General features: G+C 40.4%; 1 long non-coding RNA gene across 2 annotated transcripts; it reads right to left on the reverse strand.

The window, feature by feature from the left end:
* Nucleotides 1-2,915: 2,915 nt before the first annotated feature.
* Nucleotides 2,916-4,047, reverse strand: LOC109204090 (uncharacterized). Of its 2 annotated transcripts, none has more exons than XR_003222307.1 (2): nt 3,341-4,047; nt 2,916-3,168 (listed from the first exon to the last, which is right to left on the reverse strand). It is a non-coding gene; the product is annotated as an uncharacterized LOC109204090 (long non-coding RNA). The 2 variants fall into 2 exon arrangements; XR_003222308.1 differs by lacking the exon at nt 3,341-4,047 and adding an exon at nt 3,304-3,320.
* Between the last annotated feature and the right edge of the window lie 8,040 nt (nt 4,048-12,087).

Genomic DNA, 12,087 nt, shown 5'->3' on the forward strand with positions numbered 1-12,087 from the left:
CCGCTGCATTAGGCGCTGAAAAGTACCAGGAGCATTGCACAGCCCGAATGGCATTCGATTCCATTCGAACAGGCCAAACGGCGTGCAAAAAGCGGTCTTAGGCTTATCCTGCTCAGAGACTGGCACCTGGTGGTACCCGCTGGCCAGATCGATGGTAGAAAACCAGCGTGCGCCAGCAAGGGCATCCAGACTTTCCTCGATGCGAGGTAAAGGGAAGGCGTCCTTCCTCGTTTTGCTATTCAGCAAACGGTAGTCAACGCACAGATGGAGGCTTCCATCCTTCTTGCGGACCAACACGATGGGAGAAGCATAAGGACTGCTACTCTCCCGAATTACCTGGGCCTCCAATAGCTGATTGATATGGGCCCTGACGGCCTCATAATCAGAAGGAGGAATCCGCCTATACCTCTGCCGGACGGGTACATCATCAAGCAGAGGTATATCGTGCGAGATAAGGTTCGTGCAGCCCAAGTCTCCCTCATGAGTGGAGAAAACAGAGCGGTACTTTTGCAAAAGTAACCGTACCTCATGTTGCTCTGACTCAGCGAGAGCAGACAGGTCAATTGCATCCACCATGTCTCGAGCAGGGCTGCTGGTTGTATGGGAGGAAACTGTGGCGGGAAAAGAGTGTTCCTCACTAACACCAGCAGGGAGGCTAACAACAGTAGCTTGGCTGATCACTCCTAAATGGGTCCGTGGGTGGAGGACAGCTTCAGCTGTTCCCACATTAGTGACTGGGATATAGGCAACACCCTTATCCACCTGGACCAAACATGGAGAGGCCAGCAACCCAACTGGCAGCCCGGACTCAGGAGGCTCGAAAAGCACAGACTGGCCTGACAACTGCTGTGAACAAGTGGTGGCCACCAGCTGCATGACACCACCAGGTATCCGCACGGCCCGCGGGCCCTGTACCTTGACGGTACCAACACGGTCCTCTGGGGCTTGGGCTGCAGACTGGTGACACTGATGTAAGGCCTCCAAAACTGGTCTCGGTGCCTGTGACACAGAAGGAGAATTAAACAAGGAGCCACCGAAAGCCCCAAACAGCTCTTGATAACAGCGACGGATGACATTCATTCCTAAAATACCAGGAACAGAGGGCGTGGCACCAGGAGGGTCCTTCACTATGAGGATCCCACAAGAGGGCATTTCCTTGCCACACAGGAGTACACTGAGCTCCAAATAGCCAATGTAAGGAATGGCAAGCCCATTGGCAGCCCGAAGCTGTAACCAATGGCATGACTGAAGGCGTTCTTGTCCCCAAGGGGCAAAATGCGTCAAAAAGAAGCTCTCTGTAATGGTGGAAACCATGGAACCAGTATCCACCAAACAAGGGACAGTCACCCCACTAATCAGCACATCCATCTTTGGACACGATGAAATTAACCTGCCAATCCTATCTTTCTGTGAGCCAGTGAACTCCCCACCTGAACTGTGGCTCTGCAGCTCAGAGGGTTTTAGTTTCCCGACTGGGTAGCGGAAAGGTGATTGCCAACTGCCGTACGAGGAGGGCCTGAATCAGAACCTGCTCTGGTGCGGCGTGAAACCCGCTCCCCAGTGCACTCCCTAGCAAAGTGTCCTGGCTGCTGACACCGGCGACAAATCACCGAGCCAGCCCGTGAAGGCCGAACACCTCTTCGGGGTTCTGTAAAGAAACCACTGTCTCAGTGAGCTGATTTAACTGCTCTTGCTGGCGCTTTAGGAGTTCCTTTAGCTCATGCCACTCAGACTCGGGCATACCAACAGGAGCAGACCTAGGGCTAGTGCGCACCCCACACTGGAAACCATACGCTGATGGGTGGGAATAGCCACGGTCGCGAACACCGCCTGGAAACCCTTCTCTTTCCCATCTAATTGCTTCCCCACGCACCTCTAACAAGGTGGCAGTAGGCACACGGCGAACATATTGTTTAAGCTCTCTGCGGAGAGCACTGTCAGCAACATGTTCTACAAACTGGTCTCGGAGCAACACCTCTGCATTACGCATGCCATCAGGTGCACTTTGTTTCACTTGCTCCATCAAAGCCATTAGCGCTAAGGAAAACTCCTGCAAAGTCTCTCCCTCCCGCTGTCTCCTCGAAAAGAAAGCCTGCTGCAGAGTGACATAGGACTGCGCATTACCATACAGTTCCTTTAAAATGGTCAACACCCGAGCAGGATCCCCTCGCTCTGAATTAGGGCGAAATTTGATCTCCTCCCTTGCTTCTCCCTCTAAATGATCAAAAATAAAAAATGCTTGATCAGCAACAGACAGGTGCCGGGCACGCATGCACGCTTGAACCTCTTCAACCCATTCAGATATATTGATGCCCGTTCTGCCATTAAACATGGGACATTTACGGTCCCTAGGCACCACCACCAAACGCTCTGTAACAGCGGCTTGGCTACCAACATTTGGTATGCAACCAGCTGGTGCGAAGGAGGCCGACGCGGCACCACCACCAGACTCCAGCACAGCGCCTCTATCCCGGCGCAATTGCTCATTATCTGCTTTTAACTGTGCTACCAAGTCTCTAAGTTGCTGCAATTCTTCCTCCATAATAAATTTTAGACCAAAACAGGGAAAATTAAATCAGCAAGGTGCTAAAATCCTATTACTCTTCCTCCTAAACCTGGATACTGCTGTCTTGTCTATAATCACACTTAAAAAGAAATAGAGCCTTCAAACAGGTAAACTATGCTCTCTACAAAAATAAAACAATTTACAAAACCAAACATCTACCTCAAATGTGCATCCTGTCGACCAACGCCAAGTATGTGACCAAGTGGTCGGCGGGGTTATAAAAGAAATAATAAAATGACAACGCCACCTAGGGGAATTTCACCCCCAGGAAATATATTTAAGAAAAATAGATAAAAAAGAATAAAAGGAGGCCGCACAGATTCAAGGATGCACACTGAGGCAGGTTGGCTCCAATATTAAAACAGTTTTATTTATAGTAAAAATAAATAAAATATTTAGAAACCAAGATGTAGCGTCATTGTTGACAGTGTCCTAAAGTGAAAATAAAACAAACATGGAACTTGGACTTACCAGCAGCCGTGGACCCAAAAGAAAATCACACAAAACGAAAATCACTGCAGCCCACCCGGTGCTGTACAAAAGAAAGTGTGAAAACGACCCACCACCTAAGGTCCCAGGGCCACTGGTACGTCCTCCGTTCACTAAAGAAAACACAGAAAAATATGTTAAAAGAATAAAAGGACACTGAGCGTCAGGCTCGCTACAGATGATAAAAAGAACTAAAACACACTTTAATAAAAGAAACCACACACACACACACACACACACACACACACACACAGGAAGGCTTGTGCCCCATGGGTCCACTCGTACTGGTAGTAATGGTCCCAGCCTCAATCGCGAGCTGGTCTGGCTCCCCACAGGCTAAGACCAGCAACGGGGGCAATTTAAAATCCCCGGCACGACACTCGGGCAAAGAATTGCTTCAGCCCGATCACAGAAGCGTGGGCACACGCAACAATCCAGAGATAAAATAAAACCAGGCGAACCAGGAAATGGTAGGCCTACTTAATAAAACCAAATAAGACAAGGTAAAACAATTCAAAACCAAACAAGACAAGACAAGACAGCAGGCTCCACTGAGGAGGAGCCCTCACAACAACGGCTAGGCAGATGTCTTGATTCTTCACTTAAGGCTGAGTGAGTTGCCACGGAGGTGAAGGCAGCGCTCAAACCCCCAGGACCGGAGGCGCTATACTCTCACTGGTGGAGGATCACACAAGCACCTCTCTCCGCAACGCCGGAACAAAACAACCTGCCGCGCTGTGGCTGTCATATGATCTACTCTTGCCGATCAGTCCGTCGCAGAGTGTCAGCATTTACTGCTGCTTTGCGCTGAATGCATAGGAGGAATAATCCAAAGAAGCACCGGCTTAGCTTTATACCTGGTGCCAGCCTGCAATCAATATGCAGGTGGGTTCCCAATTGACCTAGTTTTGCAGTAAGAGCGAGCGCAGGAGAGAGCGAGAGCAGTAGAGCGAGCGAGCGAGAGAGAGAAAAGAAAGGCGAGTAGCCCATCCGGCTACATAAAGTATTAAAATAAACTGAATCCTTTTTAGAAGATAAAATGCCAGTGTTTATAAGAAGCTGAATACCACACTCAAGGGGAAACTGTGGGACAGCAGCTTGAATAAAACATATGCTTTGGTGAAAGGAGGGAAGATGTTAGGATTGAAAATGTTTGATTTCTTTTTGATTTCTAGAATAAGCATTTATAATCATTTTTCATACACACATTGCAATTGCACTGATAGGAGTTGCCACTCAGTGTTGTGAAGGTCATAAGCTTCGTTCAGCATGACTGTCTGGATTGAAATATCGTAGAAAAAGGACTTAGAGTGCTTACGGGTGAATGCAAACACGCTTACACACATAAATACTAATTAGGCTAATCCTTTTGATTAGATAGCCCAGAACATGATAGTTTGAACTAACTTAGGATAATTTAGAGAACAATTGATGACCATATTAGAGTATTAAGGCGTAGCAGAGAGAGGTGTTTTCGTTTTCTGTCCTTTACAGAAGAAGGAGCGGATTCCAGAACCAGAGCAAAACTACAAAGGGGTTGGCGAGAATCCAGGAAGCATCAGACTGAACAGATCTGGCCAAGAGAGAGGGACACGGATGTGACCCAAAAGAAGCACAGAGCACAGAGAAACCTATCAGAGGAGTAGTCGTTTAGATTGCAAAGAAGATCAAAAACATTTTAAAGGTTATAATGTGAGCATAAAAGTAATGAAGAGTAATGAGAGGGACTTTAGTAATAGTTTGTAGGATTTTTATGTTATGCAAATTCCCCCAAAACAGTGTTAAGGCCGGATGTGCACTACCCGTTAAAGGGGGTGAAGAAACCAGGAGAAAATTTTTGAAAGAGGAAACAGATTAACTCTATAGAGGCTGTTTCCAAAGAGTGACAAAAGTAATGTAGGATCTTTTACCAGAAAAAGCTAATTATATCTGTTTTTAGTTCACAGTAGTTATTGAGGGAGTCAGTTAAGTAGTTTAACTAATAAAATTAGTTAAAAAGGGGGTATGTTATGAAATAAATATATATTCTTAGTGCTTATTTTCTGATTATATTGTTTTATGTATTTTAATAGTAAAGGCTTGTAAAGCAAGGCCAGTTTTGACTCACAAACTAAATGCTTAGCCAGACTGAAAAACAGGAAGTTCAGTGCAGAGACATATTAATAAATACAGCAAACCAGACAGAAAGAGGAACTAGAAACATATAAGGAGTTGTTTGTATCGAGGCTTGGTGTGACATGTAAAGTACCAAAATAACACCTATATGAGACACATTTTTAGCTTCTAATGTCAGAGATTCTGCAACTGGCTTTGGGCTGTGCAGGGCTCTCTCTTCCGGAAGATCATTGAATAAAGAATTATAAATGTTTTTGACCACTCCTGAGTCGGGTTTTCTCTGTTCTATCATGGGAATCAAAGAATTGGGTTTAATACATGTCTGCCTCATACCCTATTCAAGCAGTTAGACAGATGGTGGGGGTCTGGTAAGGAAATGGGGACATTCACAAAGGCAGCATGGCAACACAGGTAGTGGAGCCTTTTGTCTTTTCTCCACTGTAAGAGGTAGCAAGGGAGTGTGAATTTTTCTTTGGGGGAAGACCAAAGGTGTGAAACAGCTGTGTACTGGCTTTTGTTTGTTTCTGTAAGAGGTATTTAAAGCCAGGACTGTGCTGGGTTCAGCAGAGTCTCTGCCGATCGTCTGCCCCATGAGATGGCTGCTCTCACCAAGCTTGGGTTTTTGTTCTTTTGTTTTTTTGATTAAAGGATGTTAGCTACTGCACACCGTTTGTCTGCAGGCTTTATTAAGTGGAAACTTCCACAACACACAATACAGAATACTTACCTCGTCAGGCCAGGACTCCACATGCAGTCTACTTACACCTACAGGCCAGTAGACACTCTTTCAATGAGGAGGATGTACATGTGAGAGATACAGATATTGACGGGGTCGGTTTGTGTTAAAAAGTATAAAATGTTATACTTTGTTCATTGGTTCAAAGGTACTCCACACTTCTTTTTTTTGCTTGTTTGTTCTGGTGTAATTTCCATTTGAAATGTTCATCTGCCAGAGTAGTCATATTTAAAAGATGGCATGAAACGCCCCATTGGTGTGTCAGAAAAACTCTTTTGACGTATGTTCCTTGAAGGGGATTGGAATCGTTCTTTCCCACCGTAGCGAAGGGCTAGGAGTTGAAGAGGAGATGCTGTATGTCAATGATCTGACTTTGAAATAAAGCATATGAAGTGAAAAAGCAACTCCCGTGGTCATCCCTGCAACATACACATGCTGGACAGGGAGCAACATTGGTTTGAGCGGGGAGTCAAGGAGGCCATTCATGACAGTCTGCCACAAGGTTTTCAATCACTTGTTTATTTGAAGACTTCTCTCCAAAGCCACTGTGAAAACTACACAGCATTAACAAAATACAACTCAACGTAAGACACAGACACAGCACAGCACAATACTGTACAACAAAACAAAGATAAATCAACAAATACCTTGTTGGCTGCATGATGCAAAAAGGGAATTAGTCACCGTTCTTTAAGGTTTCCTTATAAGTGTGTAGTTAAAGTCCATTCCACTTAACATGACTTTCAGTAAAGAACATTACAGGCTCATTCTTGCTGTGTGCTTACAGTTGTTTGGAAACTTTTTGGGAGAAAAAGCACGACTTGTAAGTGAGCTTGACTTTCAAAATAAAAGTACCATAACTTTAACTACATAAAATAACATAACATAAATAATGTACAGCTTAAACAATTTACAACAATGACATGGACCTTGACAAAATAAATAAATCCAAATTATATAAACACTGTCATGCCAACAGCTACAAAAAGAAAAACACAAACTCAATGCATGACAGTCTGATATGCAAAGTACATACCTTTATTTGTATAAACATTTTGGTAAGCATATGAGGGACTGGCAATGTGTGTAAAAGCAAAACTAAATATACTTCCTTTAGCGGTATGAAACCAGTCACGCCACTCTGGAAATGATCTATGCACTGACTGAGGCATGTGTGGGAATGTATGTGAATGTTTGCTCATACTGTTCTTATTAGCACTTTAAGTATTTTATTTATTGATTTTGTTAAAATTTAATGATTTTTTAAAAAATATTTTATGGATGATGCACTGACTGGAGACCACTTTTAATTTCGCTGAACCTGCAACAATGACAATAAAGACATCTTGATTCTGATTCTGTTCATGACTCCACCATAAGAAAGAGACTGGCCAAAAATAGCCTGAATGGTAGAGTTCCAAGACGAAAACTACTGCTGAGCCAAAGGAACATAAAGGCTCCTCACAGTTTTGCCAGAAAAAAATCTTGATGATTCCAAATGCTTTTGAGCAAATATTACCTGAACTGATGAGACAAAAGCTGAACTTTGTGGAAGGTGACAGTCTGATATGAAAAATACATACGTTTATTTGTATAAAAACATTGGTAAACATTTGATAATAGGAACTGAAAATGCTACAGCTACAAAAAGCAAAACACAAACTCAGTGCATGACAGTCTGATACGCAAAGTACATACCTTTATTTGTATAAACACTTAGGTAAACATTTGATAATAGGAACTGATAATGTGTGCCAAAGCAAAAGTATAATTCAAAGCACAGGCAGACGCAAGTGGTTTTCAATCACTTGTTTATTTGAAGACTTCTCTCCAAAGGAACTGTGAAAACTACACAGCATTAATATAATAAAACTCGACGTAAGACACAGCACCTAAAATAACACTATACAACAAAACAAAGATAAATCAACAAATGCCTCAGTGGCTGCATGATTCAAAAAGGGAATTAGTCACCGTTCTTCTGAGGTTTTTATAAGTGTGTAGTTAAAGTCCATTCCACTTAACATGACTTTCAGTAAAGAACATTATGGGCTCATTCTTGCTGCGTGCTTACAGCTTTTTCTCCCCAAAAGTTTCCTTTTGGGGAGAAAAAGCGCAACTTGTAAGTGAGCTTGACTTTAAAAAAAAAAGCACCATAACTTTAACTACATAAAATAACATAACATAAATAATGTACAGCTTAAACAATTTACAACGATGACATGGACCTCGACAAAAATAAAGAAATCATCCAAATTATATAAACACTGTCATGCCAACAGCTACAAAAAGCAAAACACAAACTCAATGCATGACAGTCTGATATGCAAAGTACATACCTTTATTTGTATAAACACTTTGGTAAGCATATGAGGGACTGGCAATGTGTGTAAAAGCAAAACTAAAGAGACTTCCTTTAGTTGTATGAAAACAGTTGCATCAATTATGCAAATGTACTGTTTGGGGAGATTGGGGAAACCTGCAGTCAGATGAGACGGAAGAAGTCACTTGGACGAAACGTTTCTCCCACTGAAAACGCTACGTCCAGATCAGAGGCGGAGGCAGACATTCGAAACACCCAGGACTTAGCCCTAAAGGGTAGTATCCATGTGGGATTTGGGGGGGGGTTAGAAATGACTGAAAGATTAATAGGCTGTGTTTTGAGTTTTGTTAAAAAAACAATGACTTCATATAGGGAAAAATACATATCACATATGCAGGACACCTTAAACTAGTTTTTTAATTAAGCAGCAAGGCAGAACAAAATCAGGGTTGTATCAAGACACGAGGACTAAATCCCAATTCAACCAGACCCAGAACTGATCCGGAATTAAAACAGGACTACAACAGTTCAAAATCAGGACTACTTAGGACTTAACCAAAACAGGACCAGAATCAAAACTAGATGATAGTAGCACTAAAATCATCATAGACCTGCACTACACTTATTTTTTAATTCTACCAAATTACACTATTTAGATTGTTGTTGTGCAAACAAGCCTGCATAACTTAATAAATATAGAATTTGAAAACTAACAAACCTAAAAAGAAACACTAGGTACGAGATACATGAGTACCTATGATATGGTGATACTTTTAGTGAACAACCATTTGACTAACATGTGTCTCACCTGCTCTTGTTCCATCTCTGTTCTGTCCTCATTCTCCTCTCTCTCTCCCTCTCTGTTCTCCTCTCTCTCTCTCTGTTCCTCTCTCCCTCTCTGTTCTTCTCTCTCTCTCTCTCTGTTCCTCTCTCTCCCTCTTTGTGCTGACAATCAAGCCAAACACCAACATCATCAAATATACAGTGGAAACCAGATATTTACATACTCTTCAGATAAAAACACAAACACTTTTTTAATTGTAACATCAAATCAGACTAAATGTTTATTTTTTTTAGATTGATAAATATAAAAACATATTTGTTAACTTTAAGAGTAAAGAGAGAAACTATCTGTATTTTTTAATTGTAAATGGCACCAAATTGTATTCCAAATTGAGCCACACTTATAGAGCTCCACAATTCTTTTCCTGGTGTTTTGGTTGACATCTCTTGATTTTCCCATGTCAAAGAAACAGGCTCTGTGTTTTGCCTTATATGCATCCACAGGTGTGCCATCAATTTACTCACATGGACTCTACTAACCTATCAGAAGCTTCTTCAGCTCAGAATGGAATCGTCTGGAGTTTTCTTATTAATGAACAATAAACTTAGTGTATATGTACTCCTAAATTTGATGAAAGGGATAAAATTAGACAGCTCTGTCTCTCTTTATTCTGACATTTAACTAATTCAAAAGATATTTCAATATTTATTTATCCAAAACAAAACAAGTTTACTCTAAATTGATGTTGTACAGTAAAAAATGTTCTTGTGTTTTCCCTAAAGTGTATGTAAATATCTGGTTTCAACTGTGAATATACTGCTGTGTATTGAAATTCCTCTTGTTTTGCATAGGAATATACTGAACAACATACAAAGCATAATATATAAAATAACATCTACCAGAGTTTTTTCTTTGAAAGAAGCCCCTTATGTCCATTGTTGCATATCAGTACATTACTGAAACCGATTTATTTAGCCGTGAAGGGTAACAACTGAAAATATGAAATAAATACACATGTAAGTTAAGACTAAAAAAACAGCGTAGTTGTTGTTCGGCTTTTCATTTTGCCATTTGTTGATTCACTTGAAGAACAAGTAACGTAATATGGGTCAAGTGATCAGTTTGACATCAATCTTTTGTGATACACCGTCATATTTATATTATTTGTACAGTACGAATGATTTGCTTTGGTACCTGGTCAAACTTCAGTTCTCCTCTGTCTGCCTGGCTGTGCTTCTCCAACAGCGCACTCCAAGGCAGCGGCTCCCCCCGCCCCCTCGCTCAGTCGCTAGTGTCTGAGCTCGGATCATACCAATATTAGGGGGGATTTACGCACAGTCGTAAATTCCCACAGTGTGCACTATGTGCTTCGAATATTGTGTGTAGTTTTTTTTTATACAGTTGTCAGCCAGGCATCTAACTATGAAAAAAATACACTTCAAAAGACCCCGGGCTTAAGCCCAGTAAGCCAATCCCCCGCTCCGCCACTGGTCCAGATGAACATAATCAATTTTTGGAGACAGTTGCATCAATCCTGTCACAGCCAAAGCTTCTCAAATGCACTTGAACATAAGATAAGAAAAAGGAGATGTGTGAGAAGATAAACACAAGGTAAACAAAAAAATTTCATATTTTTGTAAGAAAAAATTAAAATTAAAGATTAACTGAAGAAGTCTTTCAGCTGAGATGAGTAGATTTAGCTTTTATATTTTTTTTTACATTTTGTGATTGTGTTTCATGATTCTTGCCAAGCTCTGTATTGATTTATGTTTCATCAAAGACCCACCATGAGGATGAAAGGATATGTTTTTCTTATTGTGAGCACAGCAATTGCAGAAGCATTTTACTTAAACACAGTAAGTGATAAATTGTTTCCCTGCCTATCTATCCAAAGAAAGAATTAAATTGTATCCAAAAGAGAATTTCAATAGTTAAAAAAATGTTATTAAGACAAAAAATAATACAGAATATTAAAAAATAGGCTGCAAATGATTTAAATTTTTAAAAAGAGAAAACATCAAATCTGAATTTTACATGCTGACCAATAAGGGTTTCCTAACAGAATAAGAAAGAAAAGAAAAGAAAAGAAAAGAAAAACAGTTATTTACATTATCACATACAATATATGAAGTGATAGAACATTTATTTCAATATTACTTTGATATTTTTGCAGACTGGACCAGGAATAGTGGTTATGTCTAATATTTATTATTTTTTTATTTTATTTAATTATATTATATTTTCTTAATATAAAAGCTTCACTTGATCTGGTTTTATAGATATTGGTGAAGAAAAGAGCATTCTCGAAATAAACAAGGGTAAAGTTCAACATCTTATAAATGAATGCCTTCTGTGAGGAGATTTTTGTGTTTTCAAGTTCCTTCAACTTTACTTGAATATTAGTGAATTATTCCTAACTTTTAATGTTTGATCTTAGAATTTTTACATGATGATATTTTGGAGGTGAGTTTTTTTTTCTTTCTAAGATAATATATTTATTTTCAACCTCCTAGGACCTGGCGTCCACATATGTGGACATCACATTTTGGGTTGTCTAGACCAAAATACTAAATTTTGCTCTACAAGGGCCTGATATCCACCTACGAGGACATTATACTGCCTCTGTTTTATCAAAATTTAAAACGAATATCCTCATATGTGGCTCTCATTTTTCTTAGAAACAAAAATCGGGTAAAAAAAAAAAAAATCTGGTGATTCTTTGATTTTACATTCATTGGGTCCCAATATGCCCAAATTTCAAAGAGAAATTAAAAATGCATGCCATGGAAGAGTTCGGGTCTTAGGAGGTTAAAATATATACATGTCTAACTAACTTTGCCTTCTTACGTGAGAAGATATATAATTCTCATATTTTAGCCTACAAACATGCAGAGGAGTACCATCATTGATGACAGCAGGTTGTGGACATCTCCAATCCCATGTCTTGAGTAACAGCCTTGGTAAATATATTTTTCTGACGTATACATATAAAAAATATATTTATTTCTTTATTACCTGAAAATGCAATGTTGGTACATGCCATCTGGAGGCTGTTGTTGCATTTAAGTCACATG

Source organism: Oreochromis niloticus, linkage group LG11 (assembly GCF_001858045.2).
Source record: "Oreochromis niloticus isolate F11D_XX linkage group LG11, O_niloticus_UMD_NMBU, whole genome shotgun sequence".
Taxonomy (NCBI): domain Eukaryota; kingdom Metazoa; phylum Chordata; class Actinopteri; order Cichliformes; family Cichlidae; genus Oreochromis; species Oreochromis niloticus.